Below are 25,315 nucleotides of genomic sequence, written 5' to 3' on the forward strand. Positions count from 1 at the left end.
GCCTCTGCAAGAGATTGGGTGTAATATGCCGGAAGGAACAGTAAGATGGTATTCCATCCCTGTTCTCATACTCCAAAAAGGCCACACCTAAGATGCTGGAGAGCTGAGGATGGAGCCCGAGGCGTGAGTTAGCACTGCCCTCCTGTCAGGAAAAAAGAAAAAAAAAAAAAAAAACACAAAACAACGATGCTTAGAAATCTGCACTTCTCACTCTGCCGCACCTTAGTTGGGCTTTGGAAGCAGGAAAGAGAATGTGCTTGCTGGGAAAGAGAGTGAGAACTCCATCATTTTCCTGCCGCTGTCTGTTCTGTCAACTGACAGTACCCAATACAAAATTTAACCTAAAAAAAAAAAAAAAAAAAAAAAAGCAATCTCCTAGCAGCCCCACCGTTCACCAAAACTAACCAAGTGTCCTTACTGCCGCGCCACCCTGCCTCTCCCCTTTTCACCTACTCACCCAAAGCAGGGAAAGGTGGCAACCACTACATATTCCTCTGGCACAAACACAACCTGAATCTTAGGAAGCAGCGATGTTGACGGAGGGAGCTCCCACCCTCTCCGCACCCCTCGCTTGTCACAGAGAAAACAAGTCCACACAGGGTTAGAGAATCTGAAATCAATTCACTTCAATCGGGTCTAAAAGAAAAAAATCTGCCCTGCAATTACAAAAACAAAAACCAAACCCAGAAAAGCACATCACGTGAAGAGCAAACCGAACTCGGGGCTGGGGACCATCTGCACATCGGGCGCTGCCTTTGACCTCCGGGGATGGCATGTAAAGCCATGCTGCCCAACCCAGATCCCGAGCGCGATTTACAAAGGGCTCCCAACATCCCCCCCATCCACACCAACACTTCCTCCCGGCTTCCCAAACGCTCCGAACAAAGACCTTCTTGAAGCACTTACTACAGCAGCGGCTTCTCTCAGCGCTTGCCTGTGACCACGCAGCAGGAGGGGCCCCGAGCAGGGCGAGTCGGAGTCCCCAGCTTCCCCGCCTGCTGATGTGTGGGAGACAACAGCCCAGGAACCGACTTTCCCATCACAGCCTCAGACTGTAATCCATGTGCTTCCCGCGGGCCAGTCCCAGCTGCCTACAGAGCACCACATGATCTGCTCTGACATCAGATCAGCCCGAGACAGCCCATCCGCCAGCCCCTTCCACGCTTGTGGGTTGCATCACTCCGTGCCCTGGCTTACATTGAAGCAGGTGGTACAGCGTCAGAAACTGTTGTTTTCTTATAAAATATTTTTTTTTGGTGGCCTGGTTCCTTCTGTGTCTAACAGAAGGGGAAAAGCAGCAGAAACTGCGTTTGGATTTGTTCACAGCCTGTGTGCAGCCCAAGCATGGCAGTAACTGGAGACCCACTCCTGGTTTAGACTAGAAGGGGAATGAATCAGGAAGCCAGCGCTGTGGGAGTGACCTCATCTGCAAAACCCACGGCCACTGCCCAAACCACCTTGCAACAGATCATCTCCTATGCATAAGTTGATGCCACAAGATCTGGAGAAGTGTGTGTGTGTGTGTGTGTGTGTGTGTGTGTGTGTGTGTGTGTGCATTGTTTTAAGCAAGTCATCACAGAGTAGGGTTCATGGGGGAAGGCCTCAGGGACATAACCATTAGGCTCGGAGCAGTATGAAGTTCTCATCATGAGAGTGCTCACATACAGTCCAACCAAAACACACTTACAGACCCAGACAGACAAATGAGCAGGGAAGAAATCAAGATAGCCTATTTGCACTGGATGCATTCATTCAGGAACCATTTATTATCACCTATTTCTAGCTGACACAAAAGGAGCCTATCAGAATGGGGGGAGGGCATAAATATTTCTGCTTCAATTTCTGTGATAAGAAAAGAAGGTAATGGGGTTTTCAGGGCTCCTCCCCCGGCACTGAGGTCACAGAGACACGCTGCCACACCCACATTTTATGTGGGTGCTGGGTATCAGAACTCGGGGGGGGGTCATACTTTCATAGCAAGCACTTTCTCACGGAGCCATCTCCCCTGTCTCCTCATGCCTTTGTTCCTTTAAGACAAGGTTTTACCATGTAGCCCAGGAAGGTGCCCAGCTCCCTGCAACCTCCATGCCTCAACTTCCTGAATGCTGGAGTTACAACTATAAGCCACCACAACTGGCTTTGAATAGAAAGGTTATTAACCAAATGTTGGGGAATACTATTTTAAGATATGTTACTTTTATATATGTTGCATTCGTTCAACTCTGTGAGGCTGTGTTACTGTGGCCATCTAAAACACCTGATGGTCTAATACAGAGCTGAACAGCCAATAGTGAGGAAGGAGTGTGGTGGTATTGTGTTCCCCAAAATATTGTGTACCTCAATAAACTTATCTGGGGTCAGAGAACAGAAAAGCCACAAGATACTTAGGCTAGAAAATGTTAGCACACGCCTTTAATCCTAGCATTCCAGAGGCAGAAATCCCTCTGGATCTCTGTGAGTTCAAGGCCGCCTTGGAAACAGCCAGGCATGGTGACTCATGCCTTTAATCCCAAGAAGTGAGCCTTTAATCCCAGGGAGTGATGGCAGAAAGTAGGAAGGTTTATAAGGCGTGAGGACCAGAAACTGGAAGCATTTGGCTGGTTAAGCATTTGGCTGGTTAAGCATTTGGCTGGTTAAGCATTTGGCTGGTTAAGCTTTCAGGCTTTGGAGCAACACAGTTCAGCTGAGATTCATTCTGGATGAGGACTCAGAGGCTTCCAGTCTGAGGAAACAGGATCAGCTGAGGAATTGGCCAGGTGAGGTTAGCTGTGGCTTGTTCTGTCTCTCTGACCATCCAGCATTTCACCCCGACAACTGGCCCCGGGTTTGATTTTATTAATAAGACTCTCTAAGATTCATGCTACAGAGGAGAGAGAAATAGGTGGGGTTGGCAGGCAGAGAGAAGACATAGAAGGAGAAATCTGGGAGGAAAAGAGAAAGGAATGAGAGAGAAAGGAGGAGGACTTCAGGGGCCAGCAACCCAGCTACACAGCCATATACAGAGAAAGAAATAATGAAAGGTATACAGAAATAAAGAAAGGCAAAAGCCCAAAGGCAAAAGGTAGACAGGCTAATTTAAGAAAGCTGGGAAGAAACAAGCCAAGCTAAGACCGGGCATTTATAATGAAGTATAAGCTTCCATGTGTGATTTATTTGGGAGCTGGGTGGTGGGGCCCCCCAAAGAACAAAAGCAACAATAACCAAACTGTGTTTTATCCTAATTTCCTGATGGTACATTGTAATGAATATAAAGTTTAAGGTAAGAAAATCCAAAATCATTAAGGTTTTAATGAAGCGAAATCATAGTCAAAACAGACAGCAGTAATCAGAATGTAATTCAGCAGATGCTTCCAAGTTGTTCTTGTTAAACACCACTAGGGGCACAGGGTGAAGGCCTGACATCACTGGCTGGAGACACGAAGATAACTCATTCTCCCCAGGCCATAGTCACCTTGGATTCCACAGCAAAACCTGGCAGGACCACACCCTCCACACGAGGCATGTATCCTAGCGAGGCCATACCTGGAGTGCTCGTCTCCTGAGAGCCACCTGCCCCCTCAGGTAATGATTTCTTCAGACCACCTTGCAGGACCAGCACCAAGATAATGATGCGTGGGACCACACCCTGACCAGGACTGCTTAAGTAAGCATAGCTCATGCTCTTTTAAAACCTAATCCTCACATCAGCATCCTAAAATTAGAGTTGGGGGTCCCTAGACCCCTTTATCTGTTCTTCTTCCCGATGTGACCACATCAATTAAATCTCCCCTTGTCAGCTTTTCGATAATATCCCATTATTCCTCTCTTTAAATGAAATGTTGGAAAGGGTGGCCAAGCCTTGCCTGTCATGACTGCTGGAGACCAGGCTTTTCCCTAGCAGAGAAAAATACCCTCTATATTTCAACTGCATTACTTCCTATGCATTTGGTTTCCTAACGCAGTTCAGGCATATGTGTGGAAACAGTTATAAAGTCATTGAATACCATGCACCCTGGCGTCATTTTTAGTGTCTTAAATATAACAAACGCTCAATTGTAAGAATAAAAGAACTATGAAAAGACATTTATCAAAAGGAGAAATACAGATATTCGATAAATATTTCTTAAAGTTTTCAACATCTCTAGTCTTCAGAGAAATGTAAATTAAAACCACTTTGAGATACCGCCTGAATGAAGTCAGAGTGGTGAATGTTGGTAGTCAAGAAACCTACCAATAGGCTGAGCAGTGGTGGCGCACGCCTTTATTCCCAGCACTCGGGAGGCAGAGGCAGACAGATATCTGGGTTTGTGACCAGCCTGGTCTATAGAGGAAGGTCCAGGACTACACAGAGAAACCCTCTCTCGAACCACCACCACCAAAAAAAAAAAAAAAAAAGCAAAGAAAGAAAGAGAAACCTACCAACAAATTCTGTGAGGATGTGGGAAATAGCAACCCTTATTTGCTGCTGGTCAGAGTATAAATGAGTACAAAAGTTATGAAAATCAGTTTGGGGATTTCTCAAAAAATGAAAACCAGTACTGCTATATGACCCAGCTCTAGCACTGCTGGACATGCACCCAAAGGACTCCATCCCGCCAGAGACACTGCACCCACAGTTTGGCGGGTTTGTGTATAACATCAAAGAAGTGGGATCAGCCCAGCTGTCCATCAGAGACGAATGGATAAGGAAAATGTGACCGCCGGTATACACAGTGGAATTTTATTCGGCTGTAAAAAAAACTAAAATTTGTGTGAAAATGAACGGATTTGAAGTGCAACCTTAAGCAAAGAGACCCAGATTCAGAAACTCAGAAAGATAAATACAGTGTGTCCTCTTTCACATGCAGATCTTAGCCTGTACTGCGTGCGTGCGTGCGTGCGTGCGTGCGTGTGTGTGTGTAGCTTAAAAGCCTAGAAAGGAGACCAAGAGAGGGTAAAAATGGGTTATGAAGGTGAGGAATGAGCAAAAAGATGCACGGGACCTGGAAGAGGAAGAAAGAAGCTGGTTGGAGTGGTCCCAAGAGAGGAGCAAAGGGTGGCGGGTGCCTAGTAAGATGGCAGGGGAGGAGAATCACTAAACCATGTGGATCGAAAGTGCTGTGGCTGCTGCGGTGTAGTGAAAAGTACATACAGTTGCCCTCTAGTCCTGGCTTCCAGCACAGAGCACCTCAGGTCCTGCCATTTCCTAGGTGATGAGGCAAAGCAAGCATTTTGTTCTTCATAATAAGCCCCTTTCACACAACCCTGTGCATTGTGCTAATGTCGTGACTGGAAGGAGAGGAGCAAGCACATACAGCTGCCGGGTGAGAGCTAGCAGCCAAGGAGTCAGCATGACTGAGGTTGGAAACCTCTGTCTGCAGGAAGTAGAGAGGGGCTGCAGACTGACTTACTCATAGATGACCAGTGATTTGGTCGGTCACACTACGTAATGAGTCTGCTGAAAAGCCTACATGGAGCGCCTGGTGACTCACAGCCATGACCTCAGCAACGGAAGGCTGAAGCAGAAGAACTGCCACAGCATGAGGCCAGCCTGGGCTAAATTGTAAACTCCAAGCCTGGGCCGGAAACCCTTTCTCAAAAAAATAAATACCAAATAACTGTAAGCTGCATGGTCAATGGGGCTTCTGGGCTGGCAAAAACATTCATATTCCACAGAGTTCACAGGGGTGCAAGCCCTGCAATAAAGACCCTTCCTAGGCTGGGCATGGTGGCACACAACTTTAATCCCAAAACTTGAGATGCAGATGCAGGCAGATCTCTGTGAGTTTGAGGCCAGCCAGAGCCATTATACAGAGAAACCCTGTCTCAAAAAAAAATTAATTAAAAAATATTTTAAAAGATCCTTCCTAACCTCAAAATACATACTCTTCATCAAGTTTTTTGCTGGTAACCTTACTAATAGTTTTCATGTATGTGTGGGCATGTTTATGTGTGTGCATATGGAGGTCAGGGGTCATTACTGTGTCTCTTACCCAGTAGCTTCCTACTTGTTTATGTTCCCTACATTTAGTGTGTGTGTGTGTGTGTGTGTGTGTGTGTGTGTGTGTGTGTGTGTGTGCGTGCGCGCGCGCGCCCCTGAATAACTGCCACAGCATGCATATGACAGTCAAAGAACAGCCTGCAGGAGTCAGTTCTCTCCTTCTACCATGTATGTTCCAGGGATCAAACTCAGGCTTGGTGGCAGGCACCCTTACCCACTGAACCATCTCATTGCCTTATAGTTTGAGACAGTCAATCACAAAGCGTGTCAAGTCAGCTAAACTCACTGAACAGCAAGCCCCGAAGATCCTCCCACCTCTGCTTCCCCAGATTTGGGGTTACAGATGTGTCCCCAAGCCTGGTCCTGTGGATCTGAACTCAAGTCCTCGTGTTTTACAGGCAAGCACTTTACAGACTGAACCAGCTCCCCAGCTCCCCTAATACTCTAAAATAAGCCAGTAATGGTGAAAGTAAAGTATTTCCTTGGGTTCTGAGAGCTGTTGCAACAAATTAGCAAATGAAGGGAACCCCAATTTACAGCCAAAGTGCACAGAAGTATGGGAAGCCTGGAGACCCATTACTTGTAACTGGCATATGGAATTGAGGGCAACTTTGAAGGACTGAGCTCTTAACCTCTGGCACCTGCATTAACTCTGGGTAGTTACTGTCAGAACTGAATTAAATTCTCAGGCACCCAGTGGGGGCCTGCAGAGAAATGGAGCAGTTCTTGGTGTAAAAAAAAAAAACCCAGAGGTGCTGTGTGGATAGAAAAAAAAAAAACCCACAGCAGTGGAAAGCTCACACAGTTTCTTCCTTATGTAGCCAATTTCCAGGAGTGATCAAATGGAAAGTAAGTGTCCCGAGGAACCGCAGAGTGAATCCCACAGCCAAAGGCATCTTCGTAGCTTCCTAAGAGAAAACACTATGTGCTTGGTACCGTCCAAATAGATGACTTAAATATTCTATTTGTATGTAGGTATAAAGGTAGATATATAGAGAAAATAAGAAATCAAATCTTAAGTTTATAATTACATATAAAGTGTTATTTCCATCGCATAAGTTATATGAATAAATGTTATTTAAATATGGATATCATAACTTTGATTGGATATATTATAAAATAGCATACTTCTCTTTTTTTTTGGTACTGGGGATCAAACAAGGGGTCATGTGTGCTAGGCAAAAACTCCCCCTGAGCTACACCCTCGGCTGTCCATTTGGTCTTTCTTTCCTTTCTTTCCTTCTTTCTTTCTTTCTTTCTTTCTTTCTTTCTTTCTTTCTTTCTTTCTTTCTTGCTCTCTTTCTTGGTGTTTTGTCTGCACATAAGCCTGTGCACTGAGTGCATACAGTGCCTGAGCAGTCCAGAGAACACATTGGATCACACGGAACTGGGGTGACAGGCAGTTGTTAGCGGTCATGCGGGTGCTGGAAATCGAATCTGGGTCCTCTGCCTCACCTGCTCACTTTAAATGCAAGAAACAAAGACAAAGTAATACAAACAAAGAGTTGATGTTTTGTGATTTTTCTGTAAAAAGACTAATTTTTAAGCTAGAATTTTAAAAAAATTAAGCTATATACTTGTACGTAAGTGTCTTGGGATTGAATTTCTTGGGATCTTGCTAACATTAATCTCATAAATCTAATCAATTTTGGACATTTGAAAATAATCCTTTTTAGATATCTGCTTATACACCCTGATTCTGTGGTCTTTTGACACGCTTCCTTATCCAATGAGCTAAGTCATGTGGGAAATTTAGCCCCACACACAGAATGCTCACCCAAAACGTATGTAGTTTAAAAATGTTGAATATTCAAAAGTCTAGTCATTATTTCTACTCAAAAGCCCTAGTTCATGCTGTGATTGCTGTCACATGGACTGTGGCAACTGTGTCCACTTGTCCTCCATACAGCAAGCAGAATGCTAGGAAACTCACTCTCTCTTTCCTGAGACCCCACTACAGTTTCCTTTCTCATTTCATTCCTGACTGTAGTTCTTAAACTGTGTCAATAATATTGTGCAGATGTTACACAGGGAGCTTCCTTCTGCAGAAAGCAATGTGCTTAACATTACTCTCTTTACTGAGTTTTTTGAGAGAGAGAGAGAGAGAGAGAGAGAGAGAGAGTGTGCTGGCGTGCACTTGTGGAGGTCAGAGGACAACGTTCTGCAGTCAGTTCTTGTCTTCCACTGTGGGTTCTGGGAATCAAACTCAGGTCATCAGGCTTGCGCTCAAGTGCTTGTACCTGCTGACTCATCTCATCAGCCTGAGCTATCTTCATTAAATGACTGATAACTGGGTTTTTTTTTAATAAGTATTGAGGGGATGTAAATGTGTGTGGGTGCCCGAGGTAGCCAGAAGAGGGTGCTGGATCTCCTGACGCTGGAGTTACAGGAGCTCGCAGGCTGACCCACTTGGGTACTGGGAACCCAACTCCTGTCTTCTGCAATAGCAGCAAGCTCTCTAACGACTGAGCCACTTCATTTTGCTATCATTAATTTATAAAATTAAAATACAATTCATTGGGATAGATTGCCAGAAATTTGAGTTATAGAATCAAAAAAAAAAAAATGTGGTCTTATTCGAACAAACTAGTGTCTGGAAAAGAGATAGAGCTACCCGCCCAGAAACTTACACGCCCAGCCTTCCTTGGAAATAGGTACAGCCTTGTGAGCAGAATTCTACCTCTTTTGCCCGAAAGTGAATCGTTTGTGTGTCCGAGCCAGTGTTCTATTGCTATGAACAGACACCATGACGAAGGTAATTCTTTTTCTTCCCTCTCTGGTTCTTTGAGACAGGGTTTCTCTTTGTAAAAGCCCTGGCTGTCCTGGAACTCACTCTGTAGACCAGGCTGGCCTCAAACTCACAGAGATCCACCTGCTTCTGCCTCTGTGTGTTGGGATTAAAGGTGTGCACCACCACCACCTGGCTTGGCAATTCTTTTATGAGAAAGCATTTATCTGGGGCTTGCTTACATTTCAGAGGTTTAATCCATTATCATCATGGTGGAGAGCATAGAGGCATGCAGGTAGACATGGAGAAGTAGCTGAAAGTTCTATATCTGGATCCATAGGCAGCAGGAAGAGAAAGAAAGACTGGACCTTTTGAAACCTCAAAGCCCACCCCCAGTGACACACTTCCTCCAGCAAGACCATACCTACTCCAACAAGGCCACACCTCCTAATCCTTCTCAAATAGTGCTACTCTCTGATGACTAAGTGTAACTGAAGTTTTCCTGGTCCTACCCGGCTTCGGCAGTCCCGCAGCCACTCAGACCCAAATGAACACACAGAGGCTTGATACTAATTAAAACTGCTTGGCCATTAGCTCAGGCTTACTACTGACTAGCTCTTACACTTAAACTCAGCCCATTTCTGTTAATCTATACGTCGCCATGTTTTCCATGGCTTTACCTGTGTGCCATTACATGCTGCTCCCTGGACAGTGGGCTGGCGTCTCCTCCTCAGTTCTGTTTTTCCTTCCCAGAATTCTCCTTGTCTGCTTATTCCGCCTATAACTGAGCACTCAAATACAGGAGCCTATGGGGACCATTCTTATTCAAACCACCACACTGTTTTAGACACCTTTCTTTTTCTTCACACAGACTTGCTACCACACAGACTTGCCTGAGACAAGTCCTAACCACATGCATTTAGCACTTAGGGAAAAGTGAACCCTTAAATGACAACAGAAAGCAGAGTTACCCCTCCAGCCAGAACCCCTGCCTTGGACTGTTGCATTAGGAACACATAATTTGGGTGTGTTTGTTTGTTTGTTTGTTTGTTTGTTTGTTTGTTTGTTTTTCGAGACAGGGTTTCTCTGTGTAGCTTTGCGCCTTTCCTGGATCTCGCTCTGTAGATCAGGCTGGCCTCGAACTCACAAAGATCCGCCTGCCTCTGGCTCCCAAGTGCTGGGATTAAAGGTGTGTGCCACCATCGACCGGCCAATTTGGGTGCTCTTAAAGACGCTGTTTCCACACATCTTTGTTAGTTTTGCTCTAGTGGATGTGAGATGGGCTCATTCATCCGCTCAGCAGCGGGCAGACATTAGGAGGCCCTTCCATCCACTGCATCCTCTCAGTACAGGGGCATGTTTCTTTGCTTTCAAAGAAAACCTACTAACTTAATAAAGGAAAGATAGTTCCATTTTCTTACTATGAAGGTGAATGTGTATCAGTTATTATTATTATTAATTGGTATGCCATTCTATGACACTTGTTTATATTTTTGTTTTTATTGGATTTTTAACATAGTTCTTGTCTAGGCTGTTGGGTCAGTCAAAATCTTTCCTTTTAGGAAACCCATTGAAATACTTTATTGCTATCAACTGTGATTTTTCTTTCTTTTCTTTTTTTTTAAGTCTCTGGTTTGACTTTTTTTAAAAGATTTTTTTATTTATTATGCATACAGTGTTCTGCCTGCATGCCAGAAGAGGGCGCCAGATCTCATTACAGATGGTTGTGAGCCACCATGTGGTTGCTGGGAATTGAACTCAGGACCTCTGGAAGAACAGTTAGTGCTCTTAACCGCTGAGCCATTTTTCCGGCCCCCATGATTTTTCTAATGTAAGTTCTTCCACTAGAAACAGTCATGAAGCTCAAACTTTAAGCTAAAATACCACTCTACTAAAAATAACGAAGGCTCTTTAGGGAAAGGCTGCCTTCAGACTTGACACACAGACTCTAAGGCAAGTTCGGATGATGCTTTCTACCAAAAAGCAAGGGAATCATGTAGAGCACGTAGATGAAGCGAAAGGTCAAAAGTATTGCCTTAGAAGGCTCCCAAAAGCCAGCTTTACCATAGCATCTGCTGCAGGTACTGTGACCTTCAAAAGACCACACCAAAAAAATTAAAATAACATCGCCTTTTCTGCCAGACCCGCGGTCAGAGCACAGCACATTGGGGAAGCTGATTGCAACTCCGTGCATCTCTGTACTGGCTTCATATATTCCATCCACCACAATGGCTTTAGTGGTCGGGTTTCACTAAAAGCCTGCTCCGGAGAGGGTGTCTGGAAGAAGAGATGGAAAAGTGTCAACATGACAGCATAAGAACATATGGGACATACATATTGATGCCGCCTACTTTGCTAAATGCAATCTGTCACAGCATCACAAAGAAATTATAAGTGACCGACTTGCATAAATACAGAAAAATTTTAATGATGGTCAATAAAGTTGTAACTTTGTAATAGACTGCAATCATCATTCCAAGGGCTGACCTCAGTATTACAAAAGTATCACAACTCACATTGTACGGTTCTTTACATGCGACAACATGATAGTCACAACATTGTTTACAAATTCCTTTGGGGGAGGGGAATGATGGGTATGTGCATATTCATGTGTGTGCACATATGTGGGGAGTACATCTGTGCATGTGTGCATGTTTAGGAAGTCATAGGTCAACACCAGGTATCTTCATCAACCACTCTCCACCTGATTTTTTTGTTTGTTTGGTTGGTTTTAGTTTTTTAAGGCAGGGATTCTCTGTGTAGCCTTGGCTGTCCTGGAACTTCTTTGTAGACCAGGCTGGCTTCAAACTCACAGAGATCCACTCTACCTCCCAAGTGATGGGATTAAAGGAATGGGCCGCCACCACCACTCAGCTTTTTCTTTCTTTCTTTTTAACATTGAACCTGGAGCTCACTGCTCCCACTAGACTGGCAGTCCAGCAACCCCAGAAACCCTCCAGTCTCTCCCATTCCCAAGCACCATGGCTGCAGATTTGTGCTGCCACATACAGCTTTTCCATGAGCAATGGAGAACCAAACTTGAGACCTCATGTTTGCAACTGTGCCGTGTCCTCAGCCCTCGATTATGGTTTTTTGAAACAGGGTCTCATTTAACCCTGGTCCGAGAGTGTTTTGACCTGATTTAGTCATAATTTTTTTATCAAAATTTCTAGCGTACAGGAGATATGATGTGAAGTTAATTAAATGACAGCCAGAAGCAGCAGTCATAAATCTAGAAGATGGAACTCTACCAGAAAATTTGTCCAGTCTCTTCAACAAAAATTAGAATAGACAAAAGGAGGGAGGAGGGTAGGGAGAGAGAGAGAGAGAGAAAGAGAGAGAGAGAGAGAGAGAGAGAGAGAGAGAGAGAGAGTAGGAGGGAGGGGAGAGAGAAGGAGGAAGGAAGAAAAACAGATCAAAAACCATAGTTCTGCAGTGAGACAAAGTTTGAGGGATACGAGTCACTTAATGGAATCTAGTTTTTAAAAAAAAAAAAAAAACACGTTTTGGAGACAACTGAGAAAATCTGAATGTACGCTGGGCATTAGAAGATGTCAGAGATTTATTATTTTCAGATGTAGTAACGGTAACAGTGGTAAGCTTAATGAAGAAAATGTCATCATTGTAGAGCTATGCAGGGAAGAACGAAAGAATGCAGAAGAAAGAAGAGCATGTTTAGAACTTACTTCCAAGATGTTTTCAACAGAAAAGAGGAAGTCAGGCATAATGGTTCACACCCAGGTGAGGTGAGAGGGTGTGAACATGGGCTACCTCATGAGTTCAACTCAAGACTACCCTGTGATGTATAGTAAGTCCTTTTTCCAAAAGCAAACCAAAAGAAAGGACAGGATTGGAAGAGAAAAGAAATACGGCAAATGCTTACATTTGCCAAACCAAAATACAGACCATGTATAAATTTGAATATTGTGCTGTCTTCATAACTGAAATGTTCTATGTAATGAACAAAAATTTTATCTCTAAATTTGTTTCTTTAAATATACACTTGTAATTTTTTCTAACTTTTATGGTTTCACTTTAAAAGAAACAATTTACGTGTTCATTTCAATGACGTGGAATATTTGGGGAGTTATTTTTGCTGTCCTCAGTTGTCGAGGCAATGTATTAAATAATCCCTCCATCTTCCCCACTTGTTATCCTTTATTAAATTACTCATATGTCAGGGTCCACTTCCGAGCTGTTCCCTTGGTTTATCTGTATCAGTGCCATTTTAATATAATCACAGCTTTATGTAGTAGCGGTAATAAACTAAGCTCTCTTCAATTTTCAAAGCCATAATCATCTATTTTCTAAGTAATATTTGGGGCCTCCCCGATGTCTCCTCCAAGATCGCACAGTCCTTTCTTTCTTGTTTTTTTAATCCGTTGTGATTAGAACCACACTAGGGGAAGGGTCATGTCTAGAATCCCCAAAGCCTGGTCTTTAGTTCCTCTCGACTGTGGGTCTCAGTTTGCTCTTTTCAAATTCCCCGGTCCCACTGGTGTTCTTCCTGCTCTCCTGTGTGACATAAAAATTGTGTACTCCTTCTTCCACACAAAACTGAAGAGAGCAATTTCATGGTCCGGGTTCCCGCAGCCACTTCCCACCGACTGGGTCTCCTCTTTATTAGACCGTTCACCACTTCCGGATGCGCTCCATTTACTCTGTTTTCTTTTTAAATGAACTTGTGTGTGTGGTCTCAGATTCACACAAAAAAAGTTCTCAAATTATTATTTCCCTCATTCAGACACTCAGCCGCAACTACCACAGTCTACATCCGCAGCCACTTGTCCTGGCAGCCCTCCTCATTGCTTTGAATGCCTCTGAAGCTGCAATCATCTAAAATCACCAGAATTTCACTGAGTCGTTCTTAAAACCGTCCTTCGCTTTCTCAACACAGGCACCAGAGTGCAGAATCTCTCCCACAATACATGTGTGGTTATCTGGATCCTCGTGAAACAGGAGTCCATCGTGTCAGTCTAACTCTTACTTCAATTCTATTCTGCAAGTCACTAAAACTTAGTCATCCACAAATGTAATAATCACATACTCTTTTAGCCTCATCCAAAGGACCAATCTCTGTGATGTAAGATCAAATGTCACCTTCTGGAGGATGTTCCTCTGATGGCCTCATCGTGATTCTGAGAGCCGAAACTGGCAGTGAACCTGCTGAGAGCTCATCAAAACCCTTCATTTTCATCAAAACAGGACTCCGAAAGGTCACACCGCAACTTCCATGGAGAAAACACGAATTCCGAAGACGTCATCCAACTGTCACTCAATACCAAGCTCCCTGGGTGGGAGTCTTGTGTGGCTCCCCTGTGACCCACATGGAAATGCCCATCAGTCTTCAGTCCCTTGACCCGTGTGGAAGAATGCAGCATCTTGAAGCGCAGCACTCTTGCCCTCTGTCCACACATCTAGGGCAGCACCACAAGAGGTGGGCTTTGGAGCAGGGTATTGTTTTAAAACTAACTGTAGGAACTACATGATGGACGTGGAGGGGTTGCTCATTGTACTCATCTCTCAACTACTGAATATATTTGGGGATTTCAGAGGTTAAAATAGTTTATAAAATTATCATGTAACAAAATTACCATGTGATCCTGCGATTTTCCTAAGCCAAAATAATTTCTAACTGTATTTTTATTTTTTTCGAGACAGGGTTTTTGTGTAGCTTGGAGCCTGTCCTGGACCAGGCTAGCCTCAAACTCACAGAGATCCACCTGCCTCTGCCTCCTGAGTGCTGGGATTAAAGGCACGTGCCACCACCATCCGGCTTCTAACTATATTCTTGATAAGTATTTATTAATACCTATATTTATACCCACAGATAAGTGTAACTCTCACCCTTCATCAAGGAAGCTTCTTTTGGCAACAGATGGAGACTAGCACAGAGATCCACAACTAGTCAAAGAGAACTGTGGGTGCTTAGACATGGCAGGGAAAATGCATGTATGAAATCTCAATAATATGGTTGCCTGAACAAGACTGATATCATGGATCTACTGGTTGACATACCAAAGTGGACAGGGGGCATTCCACATGGTCCCACCCCTAGATAAAGAGGTCAATAGCTGCTAAGAGAAATAGTTTCTTCCAAGAGTGATGGTCAGTCCTGGGCAACATACAAGCAGTGTTAAATGGACTCAGCACAATGCACACACACACACACACACACACACACACACACACACACACACACACACACGCATACATGTAACAATAAAGAGACCATGAACTGGGAAGGGAGACACAGAAAGTGTGTGAGGGAGGAGGAGGTATGGAGCGTTGCAGATGCAATGCTTATGCATGACATTCTTAAAAAAAAATTAGCCGGGCGGTGGTGGCGCATGCCTTTAATCCCAGCACTCGGGAGGCAGAGCCAGGCGGATCTCTGTGAATTCGAGGCCAGCCTGGGCTACCAAGTGAGTCCCAGGAAAGGCGCAAAGCTACACAGAGAAACCCTGTCTCGAGAAAAAAAATAAAAATAAAAAATAAAAAATTTTTTTTAAAGGACCAGGGCTGAAGAGATGGCTCAGCAGTTAAAAACACGTGTTGCTCTTGCAGAGGACCTGGGTTTGGATCGCAACATCCAGAGTGGCTCACAACTCCATGCAACTCCAGTTTCAAGGAATGCCAGACCTTCTTCTGGTTTTCTCAGGCTCCTGCATGCCATCTGATGTGTAGAATCTCACACAGGCACATACATATATACTTCACTTAGCTAGCATGTCCTCAACTCTAAGACTTAACTTACCAGTTCCTTTGAGATGCCTCCCCTTATCTCCCTAGTGTGAGCGAAGGATCTCTTCTCTAGGCCACCACAGCATCCTATGTTTCCTCTGATGCTTGTTGATACTTAACAATGCTAGCTGCCACTCCGTCACATCTCACCACAGGATCCATCCACCATCTTACTATCTGGACCCAGTAAAGTACCAGAGACACAGTAGGATCTCAATTAAATAATTGCTAACTTAGTATTGCTTAATGTAGCTCTGAGTAGCATAGTAATCTATATTTATGCTAAAGGACAGAGTTCCAGTATACAGCTTAAGTATTGTGAACAACATAATATCGTTATCTGAAGCATTGACAATAAAAGACTAATCTGCATTTGAAACACATGAGTCTCGTAGAAAAATGTGGACAAACTCACTGCAAGACAAAAACAGACTCTGATTCAGTGGTAAGTGTCCATCACCCTCATTCTGAGTTTGCACAAAAAAAACAGTGATGTCACTATACCTGTCCTACGTGTTTCTGTCAAGACCTCCATATGGATGGTCCTCACCTTCGCAAGTTCAAGCACTCGGTTTTAGCTTTTTGTTCAAAGGTGAGAAGTTAGCGGTACTGATTTGTTATGACAGTTCGTTGTCTGAACATAAGATGCAAAAAAAAAAATCAGAATTTCTCAGTTCTTTCAAGGACGGCAAGTAACTAATACCATTTTATTACAGACAGTACGTACATTAGAGTTACTGGGGCTGTTTAACCCCCAGGACATCAGAGGGATTAACTCACATGGAATAGACTTCTGGGAGACACACACATACACTCTCCAGAACATGGTCATGCACACAGACACCAGTAAAATCAAAACCCTGCATCACGGCTATCCATCGTCATGTGCATTGAAAACTGTGAGCACTGCAGTTTTGAAAGATGATTTCTGCGAGCTGATGCATCCTCCTGATGCAGACTTCCTCTCTAGAGATCAGACTGAACCGTCTGACAGAACCACATTCATCTTAACTCCACCTTTTATTGACGTTTGAACTCATAACAATCAACCTCACCCCAGCACATCCTCCAGCTCATTGCAGTTGCCAGGAGTTCTAGACTGTTATTTTCTATAGTGTATGGTTTCTTTCTTTTTAATAATTGTGAAATGTTGTGGTCCACTCCATAATATTTTTTTTTTAATTCATTTATTTCTATGTTTGTAGGTGTTTTGTCTACATGTCAGTTCACCACATACAAGCCTGATTCCAAAGGAGGCCAGAAGAGGGCATCAGATCCCCTAGGACTGGAGTTACAGACAGTTGTAAGCTGCCAGGTGAGAGCTGGTAAGTGAAGCCAGGTCCTTTGGAAGAACAGCCAGTGCTCTTAATTACTGAGCCATCTCTCCAGCTCCTCTTTCTTTTTGTAGAGTGGTGTGTGTGTGTGTGTGTGTGTGTGTGTGTGTGTGTGTGTGTGTGTGTAAGAGAAACATGGTTTCACTATGTAACCCTGGATAATCTGGAATCAATATGTAGGTCAGTGTGTCCTCGACTTCACAGACATCTACCTGCATCTGCCCTCCCAAGTGTTCTGAAATTAAGGACACGGGCCATCACACTTGGATGGGTCCATGGATTTTTTTTTTTTTTTTGCAGGGAGGGGGTTGTTTGTTTGTAGACCAGGCTGGCCTTGATCTCAGAGATCTGCCTGCCTCTGCCTCACAAGTGCTGGGATTAAAGTCACCCAGCCAATGAATATTTTTTAAATATGTTTATAATTTTGTGTGTATGAGTGTTTTGCCTGCATGTATGTATGTGCACTGCCTAGTGCCTAGTTCCCACAAAAGGCAGAAAAGGGCCTGTTCTAGTTAAGCTTACTATCAGTGTGATGAAACACCATGACCAAAAGCAAGGTGGGGAAGAAACAGTTTGTTTGGTTTACATTTCCACATCATAGTCCATCATCAACAGAAGTTAGGACAGGAACTCAAACAGGGCAGGAACCTGGAGGTAGGAGCTGATGCAGAGCCATGGAGGGGTGCTGCTGACTGGCTTATTCAGTCTGCTTTCTTAAAGAACTTGGGACTACCAGCCCAGAAGTGGCCCTACCCCCAATGGGCTGGGCTCTTCCCCATTAATCACTAATTAAGAAAATGGCCTGTAGGCTTGCCCACACCCCATCTTACATAGGCTTTTTTCAATAGGAGCTCCTTCTTCTCTGATGACTCTACCTTGTATCAAGTTGATATAAAACTAGCCAGCACAGGGCCTGACCCTGGAGTTACATGTGGTTGTGATCCTGACCCTGGAGTTACATGAGGTTGTGATCCTGACCCTGGAGTTACATGTGGTTGTGATCCTGACCCTGGAGTTACTTGTGGCTGTGATCCTGACCCTGGAGTTACATGTGGTTGTGATCCTGACCCTGGAGTTACATGTGGCTGTGATCCTGACCCTGGAGTTACATGTGGTTGTGATCCTGACCCTGGAGTTACATGTGGTTGTGATCCGGACCCTGGAGTTACATGTGGTTGTGATCCTGACCCTGGAGTTACATGTGGTTGTGATCCGGACCCTGGAGTTACATGTGGTTGTGATCCTGACCCTGGAGTTACATGTGGTTGTGATCCGGACACTGCAGTTCCATATAGTTGTGGGACACCAGGTGGGTTCTAGGAACTAAACTCAAGTCCTCTACAAGAACACTAAGAGCTCTAACCCATTGAACCTGCCCAGTGCATGGATTTTTATCCACTCCTTAGAGACTTCTGTGCCCCTGGGTGCTAGCCCAGGAGCTGAGACAGGGGTGTTCCAGATGCCACGGTACATGTTCTTTAAAATTAGTCACAGCATTAACACATTAGGGTAGGCATTCTGAAAAAAGTCTCACACAGCAAAATGGACAACGCTAGTGAGGAGGGTGGAAAGAAACTACCTTAGACTCAATTTCCCACACTTCAAAAAACCATGTTCAGAAAAATACGTTTTAAGGTGAGGAGTAGTGGCTCACACAGTATTCAGGCACCTGAGGAAGGTATAGATTGCCATGAGGTTGAGGTCAACCTGGACTTTGTTGTGAGTTCCAGGCAATCGCGTGGGCTGTGGATTGTCACAGTCTAAAAGGTAAAGTTAAAAGTGGACTTACCCCATGACCTCACAGTTCCACTTCTTGGTATAACCTCCAAAGAACTGGAAATAGGGATCCAAACTCCTATTTGCACACCTAAGCCCACAGCAGCGTGATGCAAAGCCAGAAAAGATGGAAGCAGCTGGACCGCCATGGCGTGCATGAACAACACACGTGCTGGGGCTGGAGGGGAGGCTCGGTGGTTAAAGAGCACTTACTGCTCTCGCAGGGGACTCGGGTTTCCACCACCCATATGATGACATACAGCCTTCTGTCACTCCAGTCCCAGGGATCTGACCCCCCTCTTCTGACCACAGGCGCTATATGCACATGGTGCACTTACAGGCAGGCAAAACCCTCATATACATAAAAAATAAATCAGAAATAACTGTTAAATTTACATACTGAAATATTGTGGGAGGCCAGCTCCTACCTTTTCAAGGGTTCTTATGAGGAGAAGAGAGGAATAAGAAAATACTAGATAAAAAGATAGCTAAGAGGAGACAGACAGAAACACAGGATAGCTTCAGGAGGACCTGGGCCAATACCCAATGGCCTTTTCCATTTATTCAAAGAGGCTTTTTATAAGAATGCCAAGGGGTGGGGCAAAAGACTTCCCCTTGCTAGATCAAAGCATACTGCACAGCCAAGTTAGACCCTTCCAAACACCTGGTAACCACGGCTGTGGTCAAATCATCCCCTATGCAGCTCTGCTGGGTAAAGCAAGCTAAGCTAAGATTCTCGGACCCTGAGTAAGTTCTCACTAGGAAACCTCTGTGGGTCTCCACAGAATATTACCTGGGAAAGGGAAGGAAGTTCTGACAAAAGCTACAGTATGGATGAGACTTCAAGACATATGCTAATTAAGCCAGTCACCAAAGTACAAAGTCTGTATGATTCCCCTTATGTGAGATAGCTAGAGTAGTGATGTTCAGAAAGCATAGAAGGATAGAACTCGATAATAAAACAACTGCCTAACCTTTGTGTAGCCCTGGGTTCTACAGCTCCTTGGAAAGAAGGAAGGAAGGGAGGGAGGGAGGGAGGGAGGGAGGGAGGGAGGGAGGGAGGGAGGGAGGGAGGGAGAAGCAATTGCACTGGGTAGGCTTGGGATACAGTGGAGAACGGCAATCTTACTCCCTCCCCAACACCCATTGGACAGTAAGGACTAGATGGTTTCTGCAGCAGCCCTGTGCTCCCTGCCCAACTCTATTTGTCTCCAAAGGGATTTGTAGGGGGACAGAGAGGGAATTAGAAACACACAGTGTAGCTGGGTGGCGGCAGCGCACATCTTTAATCCCAGCACTAGGGAGGCAGAGGCAGGCTGATCTCTGTGAGTTCGAGGCCAGCCTGATCTATAGAGCTAGTTCCAGGACATCTAGGGCTGTGACACTGAGAAAACCTATCTTGAAAAACAAAAACAAAAACAAAGGAAAAGAAAGAAAAGAAACACACAGCATGTATGTACAGATCCTGCCATGGGCGCATGACATGCATGCTCTCATCGGCTTCTCATAACAACCATGTATTACCTTCATTTCATAGACAGCCCAGCTAAGGCCCAGCACAATTAGTACTTCCCAAATCCACAGTGCTTGCAAGAACTAGGACTAGGGTTCAAAGCTACTTATTTTGTACCGTGTAACCCAGGCTCATCCTACTGTCCTGGTCCATCTCACAGTGGTCTGTAGACCTGATGCCTATCCCTGCCACCTCCTCCTCCTCCTCCTCGGAAGGGCTGTATCACCCTGAAATTAAAAATCCATGTCCAGACTCCCTCGTTGGCAGAGAGAGGAGACGCTTGGCAGCAAGCTGATTACTGGATGAAAGCACTCTAAAATGGGAGGAGGATCTGGAGGAAGAACGTGCCCCCCTCCTCTGCACTCAGCTCCTCCCTGGCTCAGACAGGAAATGTATACATGCAAGAAATGAAAGCTGCTGGCTGAAAATCACTTAGTGCAAGCCCCACTTCCCTCCAAGCGAACTTAGTGATACTTTTTTTCCAGGAGTATTTGTTATGGGATTCAGTTGACTTCTACTGTCTAGGAATAGACAGGGCAATAAACAAAAGATAACTACATGTTCTGCTCCTACTAATCATTCAATCAGTGAGATTTCTTCTAACAAATGGGCCCAATTCTTCCAGACAACAAGGAGACTTCTCTATCAAAATAGCCTATTAGGTGCATAATATTCCTACATATGAAATCATAATAAACATCAACTTATTTTATGTGATACTTAAATCGAAGGCCAGGAGATGTAGCTCAGTGGTAGTGAATCTGCCTATCATATGCAAAGTCCTGGATTTCATCCTCAGCACCATAAAAAGAAAAAAAGGCAAGACAATAAGATTCTCTAGTTAGAAATCAATGCAAATGAACTAGTACTTGTACAGAGTCACGCCAAAGCACTTTGCATAGCCTGTCTCAGAAACAATTCACCTTTGCCCTTGTTCTGGTTTTCTTTCTGTCTCTGTGATAAAATACTCCTGACCAACTCAACTCAGAGGAGGAGAAGGCTTATTTCATTTAACGGGTTACACTTCATCACTGAGGGAAGTCAGGGCAGGAGCTACAGGCAGGAACCGTGGAGGGCTCTAGCCTCTGAGTGAGCTTAGGTTGTTTTCTTATATAGCTCAGAATCATCTGCCAGGGGATAGTGCCACCCACAGTGGGCTGTGCCCTTCTGTATCAATTAATAATCGGGATAGTCCCCCCCACACATGCCTATAGACCCAACTTGATGAAGACAATTATTTCTTTTTTTCTTTTTAAGTGATTCTGAGTCAAGTTGATTATTTTGTTTTTGTTTTTTGTTGGTTTTGTTTTGGTTTTGGTTTTGGTTTTGGTTTTGGTTTTGGTTTTCGAGACAGGGTTTTTCTGTGTTGCCTTGGCTGTCCTGGAACTTGTTTTGTAGACCAGGCTGGCCTCAAACTCACAGAGATCCACCTGCCTCTGCCTCTGCCTCCCAAGTGGGGAGGAATGTTCTAGACTTTGATTTCAAGCTGCACAAATAAAATTTGATGATGCAGAGGAGGAGGCCGCTAGTTGCTCAGTGCAAGAAATTTCCTTTCTCTTTCATCTTTAGCTTTCTTAACTATGAAAGACAGAATAATCTCTAACAAAAAAAAATTCTAACATATTTTAGTCTTTGAGCGTCTGGCATTTTGCTTTTTCTTTTTCCAAAATATCAAATCATTTCTAAGATGGACCTAGTGATACATATCAGCAACCCCAGGACTTGGGAGAAAGAGACAGGAAGATTGAAATGTTCAAGGCCAACCTTGACAACACGATGAATTCCAGGCCAGCCTGGGCTACATGAGACCCTGTCTCAAAAATATATAAATAAGTTAGATCAGGGGGTGACTAAGTGAACAAAGGCCAACATAACCCTAATGACCTCAGTTCTTCCAACCCCAGAACCCACATTGGAAGCTAAATGTGGTAGTATATATCTGGAGTCCCAGCACTCCTACCATGCGATGGAAGGCAAAAACAAGAAAAATTTCCAGAAACTCACTGGCCCACTAGTCTGGAGTATGCACATCCCAGCAGCAAATAAAATGAGAGAGATCCTCCCTCATCAAGGTGGAAGGCAAGAATAAAGGTGTCCTCTGGCCTCTGCATTTGTGCTGTGGCATGTACACACACGCACTCACACACACACATAGAACAATAAATAAATAAAAATGGGGCTGGAAATGTAGCTGGGGGCTTATATCAGCTAGTAGAGGGCTTGCACAGCATGCCTAAGGCCCTGTATTTGGTCTCCAGCATGACAGAAAACCAGGTAAGGTGACTCACCACTGCACGACGTCAGCACTGGGGAGATGGGGCCGGGAGATCTGAAGTTAATGGTCTTCTACTACATAAGAGTTTAAGACCATCCTGAGATGACTAAGATTCTGTTTCAACAAGCCTTCTCCTTTGGCACATTTAATTTTTGTATTTACTTTTTTAGTATGTTTTTATTATTTAAAACAATTTTTAAATTTAAATCTATTTTGATGGTATTCTTCCCTTCCCCCAAGTCCTTCTAGATCCTCTCCTTCTCCCTACCCACTTAACTTTAAGTTCTTTCTCAAAAAGCAAACAAACATCCAATACAACAATAACCCCACCATCTTTTACATTGAATTATGATGTTGAACAGACATCTTTGCAATTTAAGATGACACTTTTGATATAAAATCCTGTCATTAAAAAAGTCTGCCTCAGGCTGGAGAGATGGCTCAGCAGTTAAGAGCACTGGCTGCTCTTCAGGAGGAACCTGGTTCAATGCCCAGCACCCACATGGCAGCTCATAACTGTCTGTGACTCCAGTTCCAGGAGACTGGACACCCTCACAGAGACATGCATGTAGGCAAAACACCAATGCACGTAAAAAAATAGAAGGGAATAATTTATTTTTGAAAAGTCTACCTCACAGTAAAATAGGATACAACAAAAAGTTTCTAATGTTTAACAAGTAATGACATAATGAGATAAAGATCTTATTGTAATATTTCAAGATAAATAAAATGATTAAAATGGTATAATTACTTCTTTTAAAAAAAGAAATTGTTTTCTCAAGGGTAGGTTAAGACAGGGTCTCATGTAGCCCAGGCTGGCCTCAAAATCCTCTGATTCTCCTGCCTCCAATTCCGGAGTCCTGGGATTACAGACATGTGCCAGTCCTCCCAGATTACTTTTCTAAATTATTACTTAATAACTAATATGTCTTTAATATAATTGAATTCTTTGAATAAGCTATTGCTATTATCCCAGTATTTCATGGCAGTAGTTTGTCTTACCTTTCAAGTTTAACTTTTACTCACTTATGATTTTTTTAATTGATAGGACAAAAAAGTTTAACCAATAGTAACATAAAATGTAAATTTAATTTTTTAAATCTTTTTGTCCATTTGTTTGTTTTTTGAGACAGATTTCTCTGTGTAGACCAGGCTGTCCTGGAACTCACTCTATAGACCAGGCTGGCCTGGAACTCAAGATTCGTTTTTAAAATCTTAACACTTTCAAGTTTTTGGGGGGCATTGATTTGGGAGGGGTTGTTTGTTTGTTTGTTTGTTTGTTTGTTTGTTTGTTGAGGCAGGGTCTCACTACACAGCTCTGGCTGACTTAGATCTCACTATGTAGACCAGCTGGCCTCGAACTCACAAAGATCCACCTACCTCTGCCTCCTGAGTGTTGCGATTAAAGGTGTGCACCACCACTTTAAAGTTTTTAAAAGCAAAATTGAAGTTACCCTTAAAGAGAACCACGTTCTTCTGTTTTCATTTTACAATTGTAGTTCAAAAGGAATCATGAGCCCATTATCCAAAAGAGAACAAAGAAATCTAGTTAAGAAGTAACAGATGGGTGTTTAAAAATAATGTACTCATTTAAAACATTCTATTATAAGCATGTATCGGTTTTATAATAAAACAATAAAAGCAATAGAATAGCATACTAATTAAATCCCTGTCCTCCTTTGTATCAAGGAAAAACTCTTCCATTTCTCTGCTCACTTTGACTCTGTATTTTTCCATGTTTCTAAAACAGAAACAAGAGGCTGGAGAAACCGTTCAGTGGTTAAGAGCACTCATTACCCTTGCAGAAGACCGGATTCAATTCCTAGCACCTGTGTGGTGGCTCAGGATCATTTCCAACTCAGTTCCAGGGCATCTGATGCTTTCTTCTGACCTCAGTAGGCAGGAGGTATGTATGTAATACAACAGACATGCATGCAGGCAAAACGCTCATATACATAAAATAAAATGAATAAAAGTACAAAATTTTAAAGTAAAGAATAAGTATCTTTCTAAAAAAATAGTAACAAAATAAAACAAAGTAGAAACAAATTGACCAGGCAGAAGAGCTACAGTGTGTAGATCGACTAAGCAGGAAAAGAAGAGGGTAGTGTGTGGTATCTTGTTCCAGACGCCAGATCACCTCCTTACGTACTTTGGTAAAGCATCGTTTACCACAACATATTTATTTCATCATTTGTTTTGTGTGTGGTGCTAGGGATTGAACCCAGAGCTCCTGCATGCTAAACAAGCGATGCTGCAGACCTCCAACCGCAAGTGTGCATTTTCGGGAGACTCAAAGTTACGCCAAAACCTACATCCGTCAGCCGCTGCTAGTAGCCATTTTAAAGTTGCCAACAATGCTGGTCGCTCTAAGCTATCCGTCCTTATTAACGTAAACCTTTAAATTTTATAGCGATACTGTGTATCATTAAGGCTGCTTTAATGTTTAGTGGTTCTTTGGTCCAATTCTGATATCCTGCCTGTTGCAAAATTTGTGTCACTGCCAGCTGCCAAAGGAGCTACACGTCAGGACATCTTGAAGGACAGAAGAAAAGAGTCCTTGCTCCCTGCAAGCACTTAGCGTCTACTCACTACACAGCACACCTGTAGCATTACTCCAGGTCCATCTTTTAAAGAGCCAACCACATGACAGATGTACATGCGTTCTCCTCGTTTCTGTCACTCATGAACATCCTGTGGATATCCTACCTTCGTAGATTCCAACCCTTAATTCTCATATCAAAACAAGTACCGGCATCTCTGGGAACAAGAGGCCACCCCTTCATTTGCCATCATCTACACACTTGTCCCCAGGAAGCTCCCCAAATAAAGTCAAATCTTTTTTCCCAAATGTGTACCCCCCAGAGGTGCCAATCTCCAGTGGGGGTGAGCTTTGGAGGCCTTCCCCACCCCCAAGGGCCCACCGACAGCTGGTGGCTACCAGGAAGAGCGAGTCATCTTCATTGGCATAAACCGCTAGGCAGCG

The 25,315-nt window shown here is 43.7% G+C and overlaps 1 protein-coding gene across 2 annotated transcripts in view; it reads right to left on the bottom strand.

Moving 5' to 3' along the window:
* Ank2 (ankyrin 2) overlaps positions 1-25,315 on the bottom strand; it is a 596,871-nt gene that overhangs the window by 504,081 nt on the left and 67,475 nt on the right. Inside the window, exon 1 of one of the 2 annotated variants that reach the window (XM_052731615.1) lies at positions 907-1,067. The exons of the other annotated variant lie outside the window; for it this stretch is intronic. The gene's annotated coding sequence lies outside the window, so the exon portion shown is untranslated. Of the gene's footprint in view, positions 1-906; positions 1,068-25,315 lie in introns of those variants that run through there. 2 annotated transcript variants of the gene reach the window in all.

Source organism: Peromyscus californicus, unplaced genomic scaffold (assembly GCF_007827085.1).
Source record: "Peromyscus californicus insignis strain IS unplaced genomic scaffold, ASM782708v3 Scaffold_9__1_contigs__length_137607984, whole genome shotgun sequence".
NCBI classification, from domain to species: domain Eukaryota; kingdom Metazoa; phylum Chordata; class Mammalia; order Rodentia; family Cricetidae; genus Peromyscus; species Peromyscus californicus.